This window comes from Saccopteryx bilineata, chromosome 11 (genome assembly GCF_036850765.1).
Source record: "Saccopteryx bilineata isolate mSacBil1 chromosome 11, mSacBil1_pri_phased_curated, whole genome shotgun sequence".
NCBI lineage: Eukaryota > Metazoa > Chordata > Mammalia > Chiroptera > Emballonuridae > Saccopteryx > Saccopteryx bilineata.
The window spans coordinates 30,952,632-30,972,191 of record NC_089500.1 but is presented as its reverse complement, the minus strand read 5'-3'; the positions used below and the strand labels follow the sequence as shown (position 1 = coordinate 30,972,191).

Here is a 19,560-nt window from a genome sequence, read left to right as displayed (position 1 = left end):
GGATCACTTGGCCCTTGGGTCCTGCCTTAATCAGAAATTCACTTCACTGAAGGTGTTGGCTTTCCTTCTGGCCATAATTCCCAGGTAAGAACCTGGGCTGCCCCCAGGCAGAGAGAAGTCAACCATGATCCCCAAACTCAGCCGTTGCAAATTTCTTTTCCTTATAGCCTTTAAAGCATTCTCAAGTTTGTCATCTCATGGAATTAGCACAAAACTCTACCAAAGAGAAAAGACCTAATTTAGTAGATGAAGAAATGGAGACTCAGAGGAGTTAAGAAGCTTGCTCAAAACCTCTGAGTAGTAAGGGGCTGATCCAGAACAGAAGGCCAGGCCTTAGGCCTTCAAGTGCAGAACTCGTATGGAGAAATACAGAGCGAACAGCCTGTGGCCTGTGCCCCGCCTGGTACAGGTTGTGCCCAAATCAGCCAGCCTAGGTGTTGGTACCTTCTTGAGCCATTCTCTTTGATTTGACTTTTCTGGTCAAATCATGGACCATGCCTGACTGCCACACCCAGGTAAGCCTTCCAGCCCCACCTGGCCATGTGTGTGCCGGAGTGCTTTGTTGGTGGGAAGCTGAGACCACAAGGCTGTCACTGAATATCGCAGACACCCTGCAACATCTATCGTACAGGCCATTCTCTGGCGGGCAGGCCAGGAATTTTGAAGCCATGCCTTATTATCCAAATCAACACACACATACTGCCCAGATGTTAGGAGTGAAGGGAGGGCCACTGGAGCTCCAAGGGAGAGGAGGGCTGGCTTAGAATATTGACAAGGGATTGGTGGTTAGATTTTCTTTGTATTGTTGAGAGCAGAACTAGAGCAAACCGCTGAGAGTGTTGGAAAGCAAATTTTAATCCACAGTGAGGAAGACCTTTCTACCCCTTTAAAGCTCTTCAGAAGGAGAAGGTTTTGTTGTAAGCCACCATTTATCTGTCATTCATGGGAGTTGCCAATCCCGTTGCTGAAGAGCAAGAACTGACAGAAGAGGCTTTTTCGGTCAACCCAAGCCCGTCAGTTTTTCTTTATTAGGCCCAACCATTGGTCCTAATTTTAGATTCTGGAGCAGCATCAAATAAAGCTGATCAGTCTTGCACATTTTACAAGAGGGGCTTATAAATGGGTTTCTAATTGGTGGAATTTCAGGCATGGTTATAAAGCGAAATGAAGAATTCCAGGCCAGTGTGGAGATATTTTGGGGCAGTGTGGTCTTTTCAGAGCCCTTAGCTCATGCTGCAAAGCTGACCAGCTATCATCTTGGGTTGGATGAATGTATAAGAAATCCATTGAACTTTCAGTTGCCAAAGATCCTTTTGGTGAGAACACAGTGGAATCGTAAGGCTTTAGAAGTTTCCTCTGAGTCTTTGGTTAATGTTTCCTGCCCTTAGATTCAGATTATGAAGTTGAGGTGTCTGATTTAGGAAATGGCTGTACTGGATGGAGCATGGGCTGGAGGGGGCTGCAAATGATTCCTGCATCTTGTTGTCCACTTGCTTAGGGGTCTTTGTGGAAAGAATGCAAACTGTTAGCTTAAGCTGTGCTGATTCACCAGCAAGCCGGACCTGAGGTGCTGGACCGTTCGTCAAGCCCATGGTGCTGGATGTGGCATGTCATTACTGGAGGGTGCCTGACCTCTTCCTTCGTGATCATGGTTAGCTGAGAGCAATATTGCACAGCACCCAAAGGGCATTTGAGCTTCCCACTGGAAGTCGCAAGTGAAGACAAGTGCCACTGCCAGCACGATGTGTCTTTAGGGTCTTAGGCTTTCCTTTCCATATCACTTTCCTCCTTTCTGCTTTGTGTGCACTGTTTTGACCACATTGGATCCCAAGTAGTGTGGAAGCAATAATCTCATACTTCAGTTTCCACTGAGTACCAGTGGCTCACTCTGTGCAAACTCTTTGCCTAGCCTAGGGAGGATGGTGCCATCATCTTCCTGGATATTTCCTCCTTTCTTATTCTTTTTTCCAACCAGTCTACCAATCCAACCAGTATTACTCTTTCTTTTAAGTGATAACAAGGAAACACAGCCTGGCCTTCCATCCATCCATCCATCCATCCATCCATCCATCCATGCATGCATCCATTCATGCATGCCTTTATTTGACAAGAACTTACTGAGCTTTGCCATAGAATCTGACACTGGCTAGGCATTAGGGACACACTCAGGGTAAGATGAGGTCCTTGCATGACTAGCTAGAGATGGGCCCCAAAATACACATGTTTAGTAAGAGAGAGATGCTGCAATGGATGTTTGCACAAAGTACAGTAGGACCCAGGAGGAGCCTGGCTGGCTAGCGGGAGTCGAGGAAGGTGTGAAAGGAACCATGGTAATTGAGTCAGCATTTTTCAGACAGACAGGTGGTCAGGGAAAACTCTGTGCAGGTAAGCTCTGTCCAGAGGTCAGAGACAGCACGCTATGTTTAAAGAGCGGTTTCAACAGGGCAGGGTCTATACCTGCTCTTGTTCCTTACTGTACAGCTGCTCATGGTGGACTCTTGCTCTTTCTGGAATACACAGCTATGTATATAGCATTAAGTTATATACCTGAATTAAATTTTTACTTTCTATCAAACTAGTACATGTACATGATTACAAAATTCAAACTTATAACAAGACTTTTAAAGAAAAAAAAATATCCTAGCATTTCCTTGGCCTACCCATCCTTAATCCTGAGTCTTACTACCCAGAAACACTATTTGCAACATTTTAAGTTCTTATTGCAGGCATTTACCTTCATATTTCTAAATAATATTATTCTATTGCTCGATCGTCAGGACATGATTTTTAACTTCCATCTACAGAACGGTGGGCTTTCTCTCTCTGAGCTGACACGCCGTGCCTTCTTTTTCTTCCATTCTCCCTGTACAGTTATATTGCAATTTTCTATTAAGTGAGATTTTAGGATTTTCATATTTATATCTACGAAGATATTCACAAAGGAATGAAAATATGATTATCCCCTTTCTTTCTCTGCAGTTTTATTGAGATATAATTGACATACAGCACGGTGTAAGTTTAAGATATACAGCATAATGACTTGACTTTCATATATAGTAGTTCCTCTTCATCAGCAAGGATATATTCCAAGACCCCAGTGGATGCCTGAAATCGCAGATAGTACTAAAACCTATATATACTATGTTTTTTCCTATAAATGCATACCTATGATAACTTTTAACTCATAAATGAGGCACAGTAAAAGTTCAGCAACAATACCTGACAATAAAATAGAACAATTATAACAATATATGTACTCTAAAAAAAGTTATGTGAATGTGGTCTCTCTCTCAAAATATCTTATTGTACTATACTCACCTTTTCACTTAAAGGAAGCACTTTATGCCTTCGTTCTGGGATATTTGAATTGCTAGCATTGCTCCTCTTATGCTTTGGGGACATTAAGTAAAGAAAGTGTGACTTGAACACAAGCACTGAGATATTGCAACATTGATATGATAACGAGTTGGCTACATAGTGAAGAATGAGTGCGTAGCATAGACAGGGCCGATATGCTGGATGGAAGGATGGGAAGGAACAGGGCAATGAGAAATGTCATTATGCTACTCAGAACAGTATGCAGTTTAAAAGTTATGAATAGCTCATTTCTGGAATTTCTCATTTAATATTTTCAAAACTCTCATGGGTACCTGAAGGCACGGAGAGTGAACATGGATAAGGGGGTCTACTGGATTGTGAAATGATTACTATAATAAATTAATATCCATCATATCAAAGATTTAAAAGTTTTTTTCCTTGTAAAAATAATGGAACACTTCACGAATTTGCATGGTATCCTTGCACAGGGGCCATGCTAATCTTCTCTGTATCACTCAAATTTTAGTACATGTGCCGCCAAAGTGGACACTTATTTTATTTCTTAAACAACATTTTGTTTCACCAAGAACTAAAAACTGTCAAATTTAATAGTTTGCCTTGTTTTGATGTACCTACCACTGATTTTTCCCCAAACTTTCCAAACTACCAAGATCCCCTAGACCAGTGGTCAGCAAACTCCGTAGTCAACAGAACCAAATATCAACAGTACAACGATTGAAATTTCTTTTGAGAGCCAAATTTTTAAAACTATATAAGTAGGTACATTCCTTATCGAGATAGCGCCCGCACATGGTATTTTGTGGAAGAGCCACACTCCTCAAGGGGCCAAAGAGCCGCATGTGGCTGCGAGCCGCAGTTTGCCGACACCGACCTAGACACTGTCAAGCCCATTGGGTGGCTGAAGAGTGTTGATTTTATTTTTCTAGAGACCATCCTCTGAGGCTCCCAACCCCCAGCTCTTTTAGATTTAGGACTGGCTTCCTTGAGGTGTCGGCACCCTCACATCTCAGTTTCCCTCCTGCTCCCTTCTGATGAGCTCTTTCTTCCTGGATCTCATGTCCTGTTTGCTGCAAGCTCTTGCTTTGGTGAAAATCCTCTTAGAAGCTCTCATGAAAACATACATGGGGTAAACTTTTAGTGCGCTTGTGTATCTGAATATGTTTCTATTCTCTCTTCATACTTGACTTACCATTTGGCTGGATATAGATTTCTAAGGTGGAAATACATTGATCCAATGCGCTGGTTTTCAACCTTTTTCATCTGATGGCACACATAAGCCTAACTACTAAAATTCTACGACACACCAAAAAAAATATATTTTTTGCCATTCTAATAAAAAAATAGGTGCAATTTTGATTCATTCATACTGGATAGCTATTGTAGTTGGGTGCTGTCATTTTTTTTATTTGACAATCTAAGGGAAGAGAGGTTAGTGCCTCTGAATAGTCAGGTATTGCATGTTTTAAAGCATTTTTGTGGCACGTTAGTGTGCCTGCCACGACACAGTGGTTAAAAATGGTTACTCCACTGTATTATAGGTTCTCAGGTTGCTATTGAGACAATCTGATGCTTTCCTGATTACTAGCCTTGTGTATTAATCTCTTTTTCACTCTTTGCTGAAAGTATTTATCTCTATTTTTTATACTGGGGTGTTCTGAAATTTCACAATGATGTATCTAGGTGTGCATCTTTTTTCATTCATTACATTTGACCTTTTGATGAATTCTTTACATTTGGAATTTCACATTCTTCAATTATGAAAATCTTGAGATTTATTCTTTGTAATTGCCTCTCCTGTTTTCTCTGAGTTCTGTCGTTGACATTTCTATTAAGAGACTATTGGACCTCTTTGATGGATGCTTTAATTTTTCTATTATTTCTTTATTTTATGTTATTGTCCTTTGTCTGTTTTGTAAGGTATTTTTATATTAATCTTCTAGATATCTGCTTACTTTAGTATTAAGGTTACATTGTATTTGATACCCATGTACTTCTTAATTGTCTGGCCTTTTACAATAGCTTTCTGTTCTTGTTGCATTGGTATCTATCTTATTTTTCCTGGAGATATTAATAGTTTTTAAAAGGAATTCTTTTGCTTCCTGTTTTACTTTTGGTTTCTCTAAGTTCCTTATTGCCAAGTTTTGTTTTTTGTTAGCATTTTTCTTAAATTTCTGCTGATCCCTGGCTGTCTGTTCATATTTCAGCACGAGGAACCACGTTGTTGCCTGGAATTCTGTGGTTATGGGTGGTCCTTTTTGACTGATGGGCTTCAGTGTGAAGTGACTAGGTCCTGGAAATTTTCTTAGGTAACTCACCAATGTTAAACTTTCTAGAGCGGAGGGTCCCCAAACTACGGCTCGCGGGCCGCATGCGGCCCCCTGAGGCCATTTATCCGGCCCCCGCCGCACTTCCGGAAGGGGCACCTCTTTCATTGGTGGTCAGTGAGAGGAGCATAGTTCCCATTGAAATACTGGTCAGTTTGTTGATTTAAATTTACTTGTTCTTTATTTTAAATATTGAATTTGTTCCCGTTTTGTTTTTTTTACTTTAAAATAAGATATGTGCAGTGTGCATAGGGATTTGTTCATAGTTTTTTTTTTATAGTCTGGCCCTCCAGTGGTCTGAGGGACAGTGAACTGGCCCCCTGTGTAAAAAGTTTGGGGACCCCTGCTCTAGAGACAAACTTTTTAGCTCTTTGTCTGGTCATCAGTCTTCGGGGAGCCCAGTAGGTGAAGGAAGGGAAGAGGGTCTCGTCATCCAGTCTTTAGATTTCACTTTATGTAGGTGCTAGTTCTGGAGGAGGCAGGTGTGAGGGCCTACCCTTAGACCACCCACATGGAGGAGGGTAAGGTTACTGAAGCTCATGGAGGAGTGGTCAGAATGTCAGGAAGAGAACCAGTGAAGAGGGAGATGATGAATAGCATTGACTTCGTCCACTTTGTAGCCCAGTCAGTTGACCTTAGGCAACCACTGCTGATTTTCCATGTTGGAAGGAGACAGAACCCTGCTTATGGGAAAAAGGGAAGCTCAATGGCCCTGCAGAGACTGAACTCTCCTTCTCACTCAACCCACTTTCATGAGCATTTCTACCTTCAGTTCCGTTTCTCCCAAAGGTCCTGAGTATATATCCTGGAGAAACAGGATGTAAGCATATCAGCCACCAGAAGTGATTGACAGAAGACAAGAGGAATTCTTAAATGTATGAAAGTAAAACAAATACTTTAGTTAAGGAAAAGGAAACTTGGGAAAAAAACCTAATAAATAACTCAGTACAGCTGGCTTAAGCAGTTTAAAGCCAATGTCTGTGATAAGCAATGAAAACATTAATATAAAATGCTTCACCATAAATGAGTACAATTCAGGCTGATGTATTGCAGCTGAGCTGGCTGTCGGATGGCATGCTTTTAAAGTGATGTTTACAATCAGTATTTTTTTCCTGTGGTAACTAGAAGAGGGGTAGGAGCTCTGCCAGGGTGCAGCTCTGAGTCTCGGGCAGGTGGGTGCCTTGCCAGGCAGCTGGCTTTCCCATACGGCCCTGTTACCAGCCAGCTTGAGAGAGGACAGGCAGGGACCCCAGAGCAGAGCAGCAAGGGACCTGAGAGCCAGGGCCTGGGTCCAGTCAGTGGCCAGCTGTGAGGTCTTGAGACAGTGGGTTGACATTTCTGGGATCGTTGTCTCCCCAGCGAGTGCTGGAGGTCACAGAGGGCATCTCCCAGGTGCTCCAAGACCGTGGTCCTCATGCCCCTGCTGAGCCTCGTTCTTCTCTGTCCCAGAGTCCCATTGAGCATCTCAACCCCAAAGTCCATTCAAAACACTGTGTTTTTTACTTTGACATTTTAAAATTTGTAAGATAGGGAAAAATGTCACCTGTCCTACAATGTCAGTGTGGTTATGGAAGAATCAGATATTGTAAAATAATCTTATGAAAGAATGTAAAGCCTTCTCTTTTAATGTCTGGGTAATGTGATAATAATTATTATCTAAATGACAATGACATCTTTCTTATTAAGCAATAATAATAAGAGCAGCTCACGTGCCAACTTCATGCTGGGCAAGTGTAGCATGGAGCCGTCTGTCCCAGGGATTGGGGCACACTCATTAGCTCCCTGTTGGTCCTGGCTGTGGGCCTGTGTGCATGGCCCTCTCTTGGCCTTCGAAAATGCCTCTCTTTTCCCTCTCCCTCTCCCCTCTCCCCTCTCCCCTCTCCCCTCTCCCCTCTCCCCTCTCCCCTCTCCCTTCTCCCCTCTCCAAGGCTCCACTGGATTCTGCTTCTCCCCTGTCCCAACACTGTTTCTCTAGCCTTCGAAAATGCCTCTCTTCTCCCTCTCCCCTCTCCCCTCTCCCCTCTCCCTTCGTCTCCCCTCTCCGTTCCTCGCGCTTCGCCCTTCCTCGGGCCTCTCCCCTCTCCCCTCTCCCCTCTCCCCTCTCCCCTCTCCCCTCTCCCCTCTCCCTCTTCCTCTCCCTCTCCCCCTCCTGGCTCCACTGGATTCTGCTTCTCCCCTGTCCCAACACTGTTTCTCTAGCCTTCAAAAATGCCTCTCTTCTCCCTCTCCCTCTCCCTCTCCCTCTCCCTCTCCCTCTCCCTCTCCCTCTCCCTCTCCCTCTCCCTCTCCCTCTCCCTCTCCCTCTCCCTCTCCCTCTCCCTTTCCCCTCTCCCCTCTCCACTCTCCCCTCTCCCCCTCCCCCTCCTCTCTCCCTCTCCCTCTCCCCCTCCCCCTCCCCCTTCCCCAGCTCCACTGGATTCTGCTTCTCCCCTGTCCCAACACTGTTTCTCTAGCCTTCAAAAACGCCTCTCTTCTCCCTCTCCCCTCTCCCCTCTCCCTCTTCCTCTCCCTCTCCCCCTCCTGGCTCCACTGGATTCTGCTTCTCCCCTGTCCCAACACTGTTTCTCTAGCCTTCAAAAACGCCTCTCTTCTCCCTCTCCCTCTCCCTCTCCCTCTCCCTCTCCCTCTCCCTCTCCCTCTCCCTCTCCCTCTCCCCTCTCCCTCTCCCCCTCCCCCTCCCCTCTCCCCTCTCCCTCTTCCTCCTCCCCCTCCCCCTCCCCCTTCCCCCGGCTCCACTGGATTCTGCTTCTCCCCTGTCCCAACACCATTTCTCTAGCCTAGGTTTCTGGAAGCCCTGCTGGCTGGCTGGGGGATGGGAGCTGTCCTGGTTAGTTTTGCTTTGCTATCATTGTTGGCCATGAAATGAATCGCAAGACCCTCTCCCAGAAACTTTCAACTGTCAGCACTATGGGGAAAATAAAACAACAAAGGTGGTGAAGGGGTCAAAGATGCAGAGTCCCCTAGGTGACTGTCATGAATTAGTGGTTCTTGAATCCTTTTAAAAATGACTCCATAGTTTTCTGAGAGGGACTGAGATCCCCTCTTGCTGTGTCTCCGGTCTCTCCAACAGCCCCAATGGCGCAGGAGTGAAACAGGCCTGCTCAGACTCCCTGAAAGCTTGTCCGCACCTCGAGGGGGCTTAATGCACCTGCTCCTCCCCACCCCCCACAGATGAGGGGTCAGGATTCTTCCCCAGATGCCTCAGTTTCTTCCTGGACTTAGAAAACCCTACACTGTGTCCTGTTCATTTCCTGTGGCTTCTTTCACAAATAACCACCAGCTTAGTGGCTTAAAACAACACAAAGTTATTATCTTACGCATCAGGAAGTCAGAAGTCCGGCCCAGGTCTCAGTGGGCTGCGGGCAGCAGGTGGGCAGGGCAGTATTTCTTTGGGAGTCCCTCGAGGAGACCATCCTTCTCTTTTGCCTTTTCTAGCTTTCAGAGGTCGCCCGTGTTCCTTGACTCGTGGTGGGTGCCCTTTCATCTTCAAAGCCAGTGATGGCTGGTTGAGTCTTCATAGCCCCTCACGGTGTCCATTCAAAACACTGTGTTTTTTACTTGGGAGATGCCCTCTGTGACCTCCAGCACTAGCTGGGGAGACAAAGATCCCAGAAATGTCAACCCACTGTCTCAAGACCTCACAGCTGGCCACTGATTGGACCCAGGCCCTGGCTCTCAGGTCCCTTGCTGCTCTGCTCTGGGGTCCCTGCCTGTCCTCTCTCAAGCTGGCTGGTAACAGGGCCGCATGGGTGACTATGATGCTGCTACCTCCCTCTTCGATCTTTTAAAAATCTCAGTGATGATATTGGGCCCCCCCCCCCATAATCCAGGATAACTTTCCTGTTTGAGGTCAGCTGTCCACAGCTGTTATTTCCATTGGCAGCCTTCCTTACCCTTTGCCCCATGAGGGAGCACATTCACAGCTTCCGGGGATTAGGGCAAGGGCGTCTTGGGGACGAGGTGCTGGCTGGCATCCTCCTGGCGACCACCCTGTCCACAGTTGGCTTCTGCTCCTTGAACTTCTCCCCTTCTTCTTGATACAAAAATAAAATCAACTGTAAAGATACTGCTTTTACTCTCAGCGACAGCTGGTTTCATCACCTGAGGCCCCTAGATGGACAGACTCACCCTCCTGTCTCCTGAGTGCCCGGTCGTAGGCAGGGGCCACCCTTCCGGGAGACTCCATCACCCAGCAACCAGCGCCCTCCTCTGGGGCTGCACAGAGCCTGTGCCCTGTCTAGACCTCACTGTCAGCTCACACTTCTGGTCTGAAGGGGCCTCTGTTCATGGCACAGCCGTGTGGGGAAGGCATGATGTGTCCTGCATACCAGAGGGTCCTGCTGCCGCCTCCACTCACCCCGCAAGGACTTTATAGTGACGCCTAGTATTCCACCCTGGGAAGGGCCTCCTAGGAAAATCATCATTTGTCATCTACAAGAGTTTGAACATCAGATACAAGAAATAAATATGTTTTAATATTTATATTTATCTAGATATATATTTATATTATATATTTATATAGTATATACATATATTTTTCTCCAAGATGGAGGGAGGAGGGTAATTTTGTGAGACCCCTGTCATAAGGAGGACCAGGGCCCTGCCTGCATGTTTGTGTTGCCATTATCATCAAGTGCACAGTCACACAGCTCCAGGATATGTCTGGGTCCACCGCTTCATCACTTTGGACAAGCTGCTTCATCTCTTTGAGCCTCAGTTTCCTTGTTTCCCAAGTGGGAAGACCTAACATAAAGAGTGAGAAAGAAATTGCACCAGATGTATGATTCTGTACCCCTTCCTTCTGCCAGTTGCCTCTCTGTGCCCCCTTCCTAACTCAGTTCTCTCTCATTGTTCTTAACCTGCTCCATTTATTTCTAAAGGGCCTAGGAGTAACGTGTTGCTATTTTTAGGTCCTCCCCAAGAAACAGGCACATGCACACACACACACACACACTCACACACACACACACTCACACACACACACACTCATACACACATACACACACATACACACACACACACTCATAAACACACACACACACACACTCACACACACACACACTCACACACACACACTCACACACACACACACTCATACACACATACACACACATACACACACACTCACACACTCATACACACACACACACTCACACACTCATACACACACATACACACATACACACACACACTCACACACACTCACACTCATACACACATACACACACTCACACACACACACTCACACACACATACACACACATACACACACATACACACACACTCACACTCATACACACATACACACACTCACACACACACACTCACACACTCATACACACACATACACACACATACACACACACACTCACACACTCATACACACACATACACACACATACACACACATACACACACACTCACACTCATACACACATACACACACTCACACACACACACTCACACACATACACACACATACACACACATACACACACTCACACACACACACTCACACACTCATACACACATACACACACATACACACATACACTCACACACTCATACACACACACACACACACACGACCGAGGTGTGGAGATGGCATGGAGATGCCTCAGACTTCTTGTGTCAAGCACGTTTGGGGGATGGAGAGGAGCTGACCCCTCAGTGAGGACACAGCGGGGCAGAGGCAGAGGGAATCGTGGGTGCAGGAGGGGAAGGCCCTTGGGTCCAGGATCATCTAGATTATCCACCAAGTCAGCTCTCCAATGTGAGAGCCCATTTCCAGGCCCAGTCCTGTGTTTCCACAGGGGATGGCAAGAGCTGGGCAGGGTCTTAGGGCTTTGCCAGTGGCTGAAGCCACCAGCAATGGTTTCTAGACCAAAATCAGCCCTCAGAACTTCTCTCCGTACCAGAAAAATCTACACATAAGGTGCCAGGCAAACTCAGCTCCTCGGTGCTCCTTCGTTGCCACTGTGCTTCTCTCCAGACCCCAATTATAAATTCGAACCGAACAGATGTATTATATGGAAATGCTTTGAAATATTATTAGGAGCAGCTTTGCGTCAATGGTAATAAATCCATACCTGCAGTCACTTCTGATTTTTGCCTAACTGTTTGATAACTTGAAAAATGTAAATTCCGTTTCAGGGTAAATTTGGGTAAATAGATTGAAGGATTCCTTCCTTCACTCTTCTGCTCCTCTCCCTCCCAACCCACTCGTTCCCTCCCCGAGGCCTGTCCGTCAGCACCACCACCATTTAGGATGGAGAGGAAGGAGGGAAGTGGGGAGCTCAAATCTCCAATCACTGAGTCTGACCTCAGATCTCCTGTTTGCTCTTGGTGGGCTCAGGTCCCTGCAGTGCCCCTTGTGGTGGGCAGCTTCTCAGTTAGGTCTCGAGACTCCTGCTCCCTGGTGTGCACAACCTCTGGTGGGCTGGACTACTTCCCGACTTGCTGTTAATGAATTTAATACTGCAGAAGCGATGGGGTGTCATTGCTGAGATGAGGTCATAGAAAGGTCTGTTATCTTGCTGCTGTTCTCTCTTCTTGGTCTGCTAGCTTTGATGAAGCAAGCAGCCATGGTGGGGAAACCAGAATGGCAAGGACCTGAGGGTAGCCTCTGGTTACCTGCCAGTGAGAAACTGAGTCCCTCGGGCTAATGGCCTGTGTGGGCATGAATCCTGCCAACAACTTCTATGAGATTGGAAGCAGATCCTGCTTCCTCTGAACCTTGAGATGACCATGGCCGCAGGTGACAGCTGAATCACAGCCCGTGGGAGACCCCGGAACGGAGACCCCGGAACGGAGACCCCGCTAAGTTGTGTTCAGACTCCTGACCCACAGAAAATGGAAATGTTAGAGATAACAATAAATAATAAGGGTGCGTTGTTTCAAGTTGCTAAGTTTTGGAGGAATTTTTTATGCACCAGTAGATAACTAACATACCTCTAATGTCCCTAATCTGTAAAATGGAACTATTCCCACCAGTCCTCCTAAGTCCAGCAGGAAGAATAGGCTATTAAGACACATTGCAGAACTGAAATCTTATTCTGGTTACATCAATAATAGTCAGTCATTGATTTATTCCATAAATACTTACTGAGCATCCATTATGGTTAGACGCTGGGCTGTGAAGGTAGGCTACAACAGCGAATACAACATCCTTGTTTCCTTCGATGAGGTCATGGTATTTATGAGGGGAGTGATAGATAGTTTGGAAACAGGAGTGAAATACAATATATTTAATTTTCTGAAATACCTTCAAAATGCTTTGGGAGCCCCTGTGCCAAATACAACTTCATATAAAAAGGTTGCTCACTAAAGTAGTACGAATTTATGGAAATCTCCAGGCATTCCCAATTCTCCCTTTCCCAATAAGAGCACCAACAAGAAAGGATGAGTTTAAGAAGAACAGAAGGCTTAGAATTTGATGAGACCCTTGGATATGATACCAGAGTGTGTATGAGATCCACTCTGGTATTTGGAACTGAAGTTCTAGCACATAATTTCAGTAGGGACTTCCATTCAACCTCTCCTGTCCAGGTACTTGGTACCGGCCCCATGATACATTTCATTTGCACAGCCCCTGTCCTTTAACACTAATCCTACTCTTTCTCAAGTGTTTGTGTGTGTGTGTGTGTGTGTGAGTGTGTGTGTATGATTTCTACCTCTCATCTGACCTCCAAGAGCCCCTGGAATCATAGCTACATATTCCAGCACCAGACTCTGACCTGTGTCATGTCTATTGTTTGTTTACCAGTTCACTCCATTATTAAACAAAAGTGAAGGCTCCAGTCCCTGTGGAAGGTGGCTGGGCTGAGGATTTGCTGAAAGTCTGCTTAAGGAGTGGTTGGACCACTCAGTAATCCAGCAGAAACTGTCTACAGAACATCTATGCTTGGAAATTTTAGTACTGCTGCAGTCACAACTATGCAAACCCATGTATGTTCCCTTGGCATCATTTTGGCCCCTACACATCCTGAGGCATAAAGTGCCTCAGGGCCTTTGCACTGGCTATTCTCTCCCAGGAATGTTCTCTTAACATCTTGGTAAGGTATGCTCAGTCCTCCAATTCAAATCCTTGATCAGATCTCACCTTCATGAGTCCTCCTCCAATCATCTTATTTAAACTTACAATCCTTCCCCCTCCCCCGTCCTGGACTAGTGCTTGGCATGGAGTCATCTCTTATATTATGTGGTTTTGGAATGCAGTGGAGAGTTTGAGCAGAAGCTAGAAGCCCATATATTATTTTTATTTGCGGTAAAATATCCATGACATAAAACTTGCCATTTTAACTATTTAAGTGTATAGTTCAGTGCCACTAAGTGGATTCACATTGTTGTGCAACCATCACCTCTCTCTATTTCTAGAACTTTCTCCACACCCCAAACTGAAACTCTGAATCCATTAAATAATAACTCCCCATCTTCTCTCTGCCCCCCATTCTACGTTCTGTCCCTATGGATTTGACTACTCTAGCTGCCTCAGATGAGTGGGATCATAAAATAGTCCTTTTGCATCTGACTTATTTCCCTCTGCATCATGTGTTCAAGGCTCAGCCATGTTGGAGCAAGCGTTAGAATTTCCTTCCTTTTTAAACTGAATAATGCATACGTATCACATTTTGTTTATCCATTCATCTGTCGATGGTAGGAGCCTGTATTATTTCAGAGATGATGCCTCAAGAGTGGTAGTGTAGGGTGGCAGGTGGGCTAGTCACCCCTTGTGTTTCTCCTGATGGGCAAGGTCTGCCAACTCGTTTCTGCACAGATTTGTAGTGCTTACTCACCAAGGAAAGGTAGTTCTGGACAATTAGAAGGAGTCCCAAAATTTTGGGTATGAAATTATTTTTCTTTTTTGCAGTTCTACAAGGGAAGCTGGAGATAGGAGGAATTTAGTGAAAGCTATGAAGATGAGTTATCTCCTTTATGGTTCATAAATAATGAAAAAATGGACTCTGTGTCTCCAAACATTATTTATATAAATTCTTCATTGAATAGGTGACTTCAGGCTAAATGCTAAAACCCAAACAAAACTTGACATAAAAAAACCCCCAGAAAACAAAAACAACAAACTATTGTCAGGAATAATTGAGAAATCACTGTGTTGGAGAACCCGAGGGGATTTCTACTTAGGCTGTGGCATGAGGTACTGGAGCTGCTGTGGGCTGGCAAGACCCTGGGGATGTGCTGGGTACTCTCTGGTGTCCCGAGAGGGCACTCACATTCAGTTGGGCGTGGCACCCCCTCCTCTCATCCTCTTTTGCTTTGTTTTGTTTTGCTTTGCTTGTTCTGTTTTTCACCTAATAATATACCCAAGGATGATTGTCATATGTGTGTGTGTGTGTGTGTGTGTGTGTGTGTATAAATATATATATTTTTTCTTTTCTCCCTTCTTTTCCAAGTGAGAGGCAGGGAGGTAGAGAGACAGATTCCTGCATGCACCCTGACTGGGGTCCATCCAGCAACCCCCATCTGGGGCTGATGCTCTGCCCATCTGGGACCATGCTTGCAACCAAGCTATTAGTGCCTGAGGTTGAGGTTTCATGGAGCAATCCTGAGCACCTGGGGCAATGAGCTGGAACCAATCAAGCGATGGCTGCAGGAGGAAAAGAGTGAGAGAGAGAGAAGGGGGAGCAGTGGAGAAGCAGATGGTCACTTCTCCTGTGTGTCCTGACCGGGAATCAAACCATGGACATCCACTGGCCGGGCCACTGCTCTACCACTGAGCCAACCAGCCAGGGCTGGATGATTGCCATTTTAAAGGGACAAATATCAGTTTTATGTTTTGAGCTTGAAGCTCCCTGTATGCACATCTTGGATGTGTTTGATGCTGCTCTGGGCAGTTAAAGGTGCTTCTTGAGACAATGAAATGAGTCTTAAGCACCCTCCCAATTACCTTCTCTGCCCCCCATTCCACCAGCCACCAAATCCTAATAGAGCATACAAAGATAGCCACCTATTCACATCCCAGGTGAGGCCTTTCTCCATCTTTCTCCCTCCCTGAAGGCAGATCAACTGGGGTGAGTAGCTAACTGCCTGCTTTTCACTGATGTGTTGTGGGGAAAAACATTTAGCTGTTAACAGCAAAGGGGAAGGCTGATATATTCTAGAGATGGGGTTTAGAACTCGAGAGGCAGGGTTTATCTCTCTGAGGACCTGGGGAGACCCTGTGAGTGGGATTTGCAGGGGAGGAGGAGTCCCCAGTTTGAGCTCCAGTGTGCTCTTCCACAGAAACATGTCAGGGCTGACGGTGCTCTTAGGGCACGACTGTACTCCAGGTACATGGGCTTTACCAGGCTTCCGTGGGCTGCCTGGGCACCTGCCCACCATACCAAACATGGTTCTTGTGGGGAAAGACACTTTGAGTACCAGGAAACTGACATACACTCAAACTTTTGGCACAGAGCCTGCTCTTAAATAGGAGACTGCGTGAATGCCATAGTCAAGCTAAATTATACACATAGGCCTATTTTTAAGACATACGCCTATTTCCAAGATACTCAGCTTACATAACAATGAGGATTGGAAGAAAGAATTGATAGAAGTAGAAATCATGTTCTTGGTGGTGGTGGGGTGGGAGATGTGAACATTCAGTGTGTAGAACATATCTAATTCTACACGAACGAGCGTAGAAGACAGAGAAAACGCCTACAATAGTCTCTAGGTTTGTGTGCTTTGCTCCACATGGGCTTTCCTTCCAGCAGCTCCATATGCACACAGTTCTTAATTTTGAGACCAACAGTTGAATTCTCAAGTAAGAGAAGATCGAATTAAATTAAGAGATTAGGGTGTGACCCAGACCCAAATTTCGTAGGGTTTCCCCAAGTTCTGAAGCACCTTGCATCTCCTGTCTCTCTGTGATCTGTGGGTCTGTGATGCATGATGGACTACCGGATGGCAGACCTAGATTTTCTTTCCCCAAACAGGCCCAACTTGCAGCAGCTGGCAGGAGCTTAGCCCAGGACCATGTCTTGATGACAGTTTTCCAGAGCTCTCTGTTACTCAGGGTCAACACCTATATCCACTGCTCACTAACCCAGGGTTAAAAACTCTGCTTATCTGAGTCTAAAAGAGAACTAACCTAGATTTACTTCATTTTATTTTACTTCAGAGAACTATTCAACCTAGTAATTCATGGAGTTAAACTAATTCATTTCACTTTGACTACTTTAAATCCATAACTCAAGTCAGCTCAGGTAAGAAGTGAATACAATATTCCAAGCATTGATTAAACCACCAGTTGGCTGGCAGTATGTTCTTAACTATGGAAAGTCACGAAGATGGTTCACTTGGCCTTTGGGTTGGCAGAGAGCTGTGAGATGAATAGTCTCCTCCTCTCCAACTGTGTGTATTTTATTCATAGACTGCCCTTGGATTCTAGACAAAAATAACGAATGTAAATGTGGTGTTTTTTTTTCTTTTTTAGTTTTGAATTTAAGAAACAGTTTTTGTTCTGATTCATATATCTTGTTTGGCATAGAGTAGTTGGTGTCTCACAACAACAAAAGTGGCCTGGAGGAAGCGGACGGATGGGTACCTGAATTCTTGGGGGAAAGCTAGCATCTCTTCATAGCATGCTCACCATGCATCTGCAACCATTCCCTGTGTCTCAGTGAGGAGGTGGCTTCCACATTCAGGAAGGGAACTCTCAAGCAGTGTGTGTAGCTTTTCCATGCCTGGCTTTTTCATTAGCAAGAGCTGTTACTCACGGGACTATCTTCCCAACTCTAGAAGAATAGATCTGTGTGCTGATAGAAAGGGCAGTGAGGAAAGGATGGAGTTAGGTATGGACGTTTTCTTGTATCCTGCTCATTACTGGGATGAAAGAACTCCAGCAGAATGGCAAAAAGGCTAGGCGCTGGGCAGGAGGCCTCAACTCTGGTTCTTGCTCTGTTACAAACCAGCTGGGTGATCTTGGGCAGATCACTGTCCTTGTATGGGCAAGCTGATTGCTATGTGTCTTTTAACTCTTCAGTCTGAGCCAGTGGTGGTATTTATGGGAGAAGAGATGAGCTGCCTGTGTCTCTGAGCCTAGCTTCTGCTGGCTCCAGCAGTGGACAACTGGCCTCTGCCCTGTGAGCCAATTGATTCAGAAATGGATATTGTGGCTATAGCCTTCGATGTCACTGTTAAAAATTTTCCTCCAATAGTAGTAGCCTCATCTCTGCCATCAGGAACACCATGATAATGTTAATATGAGCCAGACTTTGTATTAATCACTTTTCATTTCTTATCTCATTGAATCTTTATAACAGTTCCGTAGGGAGTTACTTCCCCCACTTTTCAAATGAAGAGCAGGCTGGGTTCCAGCCACATCTACCTGATCCTGAAGCCTATTCCCTTCAGGCCCAATGATGCAACCCTCAGGGTGATTGCCTGCCACTGTTCTCTACTTTGTCATCAGTTCTTTGAAAGGGACAGAACACTGTCTTGAAGCCCAGGACATCTGGGTTTGGCCTTGACTCTCTGGCAAGTTTTTGCCTAGATTCTGGGCCTGGACCCTGTTCTTTGTCTCCTAAGCTGGTGGGCATTTTCTGGTTCAAATGCCCCATGCCAGGATTCTGCCAATACCTGAATCTTATAACAGCTGCCAGCTGGATCATCTTGCTGGCCAGATCATTTCCATCCTATGAACTGTTGTATCAGAGATCTCAGGGTCTATCGGAGCTAAGGCTGGCTTCATCACAACTCTTCGGGGCTATTGGTCAGTGGTTTGAAGTTGGCCCTATAGTTCTTGAAATTTCCCTAGCCCTCCTCTGGGCATCCTCCCCTTTGCTGCCTGCTCTCAGCACCATTCCCACCTGAGTTCGCTATGGGAAAGAACATGATGGAACGCGGCGATTCAGACCTGGGCTAGAAGGTGACGACTAGGGTCAAGCCAGCAGGGGGCAGTGTAGGGGTTACCCAACAGAGCTCCATAAATAACACCTTTTGTTTTATTCATGTGTGCCTTTCCTCTCTCACTAATTTCTTTGCTTGTGGAGAGCACTTGAGTACAGAGCCACGGGGGAGAGCAGCCTTTTCACCGAGGCGGCCCGGTCTTGTTCTGCTTCCTCTCAGGATTTGGTTGTTTTCCATCTTAATTATGTTCCTTGCATCAGTGGCTGGCGGGCACACAACCTTTAAAAGAGTTTATCTTAAAAACCCACTCTCTTCTGAGAGAAACAGTTCTGTGGGGAACTGTGAGACTTCTAGGGATAGTTGTGTGTGTGTATATGTGTTGTGTGTATGCAGGGGTGGACATAGGAGTGATTACTTTCTCACCATAAACTTGGGGAAGTCAGAGCATGCTAGCATGAACTGGGGATACTTATATGCTTCCTCGTCTTGAGTCTCATCAAACATAAAGACTTTTCCTTATGATACCACTATCGAATCAACTGAGGACAGTGATCATATTGTGAAGGGGAGCCAGAACTTGTCAGTGGGTAAAATGGGTGATGGCACCAAGAATTTAGGTTACATTTATCCATCTTCATGACTAACTTAATAACACATTTATTTGAGTTAAGACTGGAAATGTCTGATTGAAAGCAGATGTCATCCTGAAGAAATAAACATTTATAATGATCAACCATTCACATTTTAGTATAAGTTAACTTTAGGTTATCAGTTACCAAGTACAATGTTTTTCCATATCTAGGAGACCTTTTAATCCATTTATTTACCCTTTGATTCACACATTTGAGAATTTTTTTAAAGCACTAGCTCTATACTCTGTCCTCTATAGGGAGACCAAGAGAAGGAGAACTGGAGCCTTGAGGAAATAGTTAGGGACCTAGAATTCTCACAGAAAATGATAGAGTATGTTAAACATAAGTTATAGTTAGGAGCTAGACCAGGTGTCATAGACATAGCTTTACACTTATATTGAATGAGCAGGGTTAGA

The 19,560-nt window shown here is 45.3% G+C and overlaps 1 non-coding gene across 1 annotated transcript; it reads right to left on the bottom strand.

Moving 5' to 3' along the window:
• Nucleotides 1-3,761: 3,761 nt before the first annotated feature.
• LOC136315789 (U6 spliceosomal RNA) lies at nt 3,762-3,868 on the bottom strand. Its single transcript, XR_010727578.1, has one exon. It is a non-coding gene; the product is annotated as a U6 spliceosomal RNA (small nuclear RNA).
• Nucleotides 3,869-19,560: the final 15,692 nt, after the last annotated feature.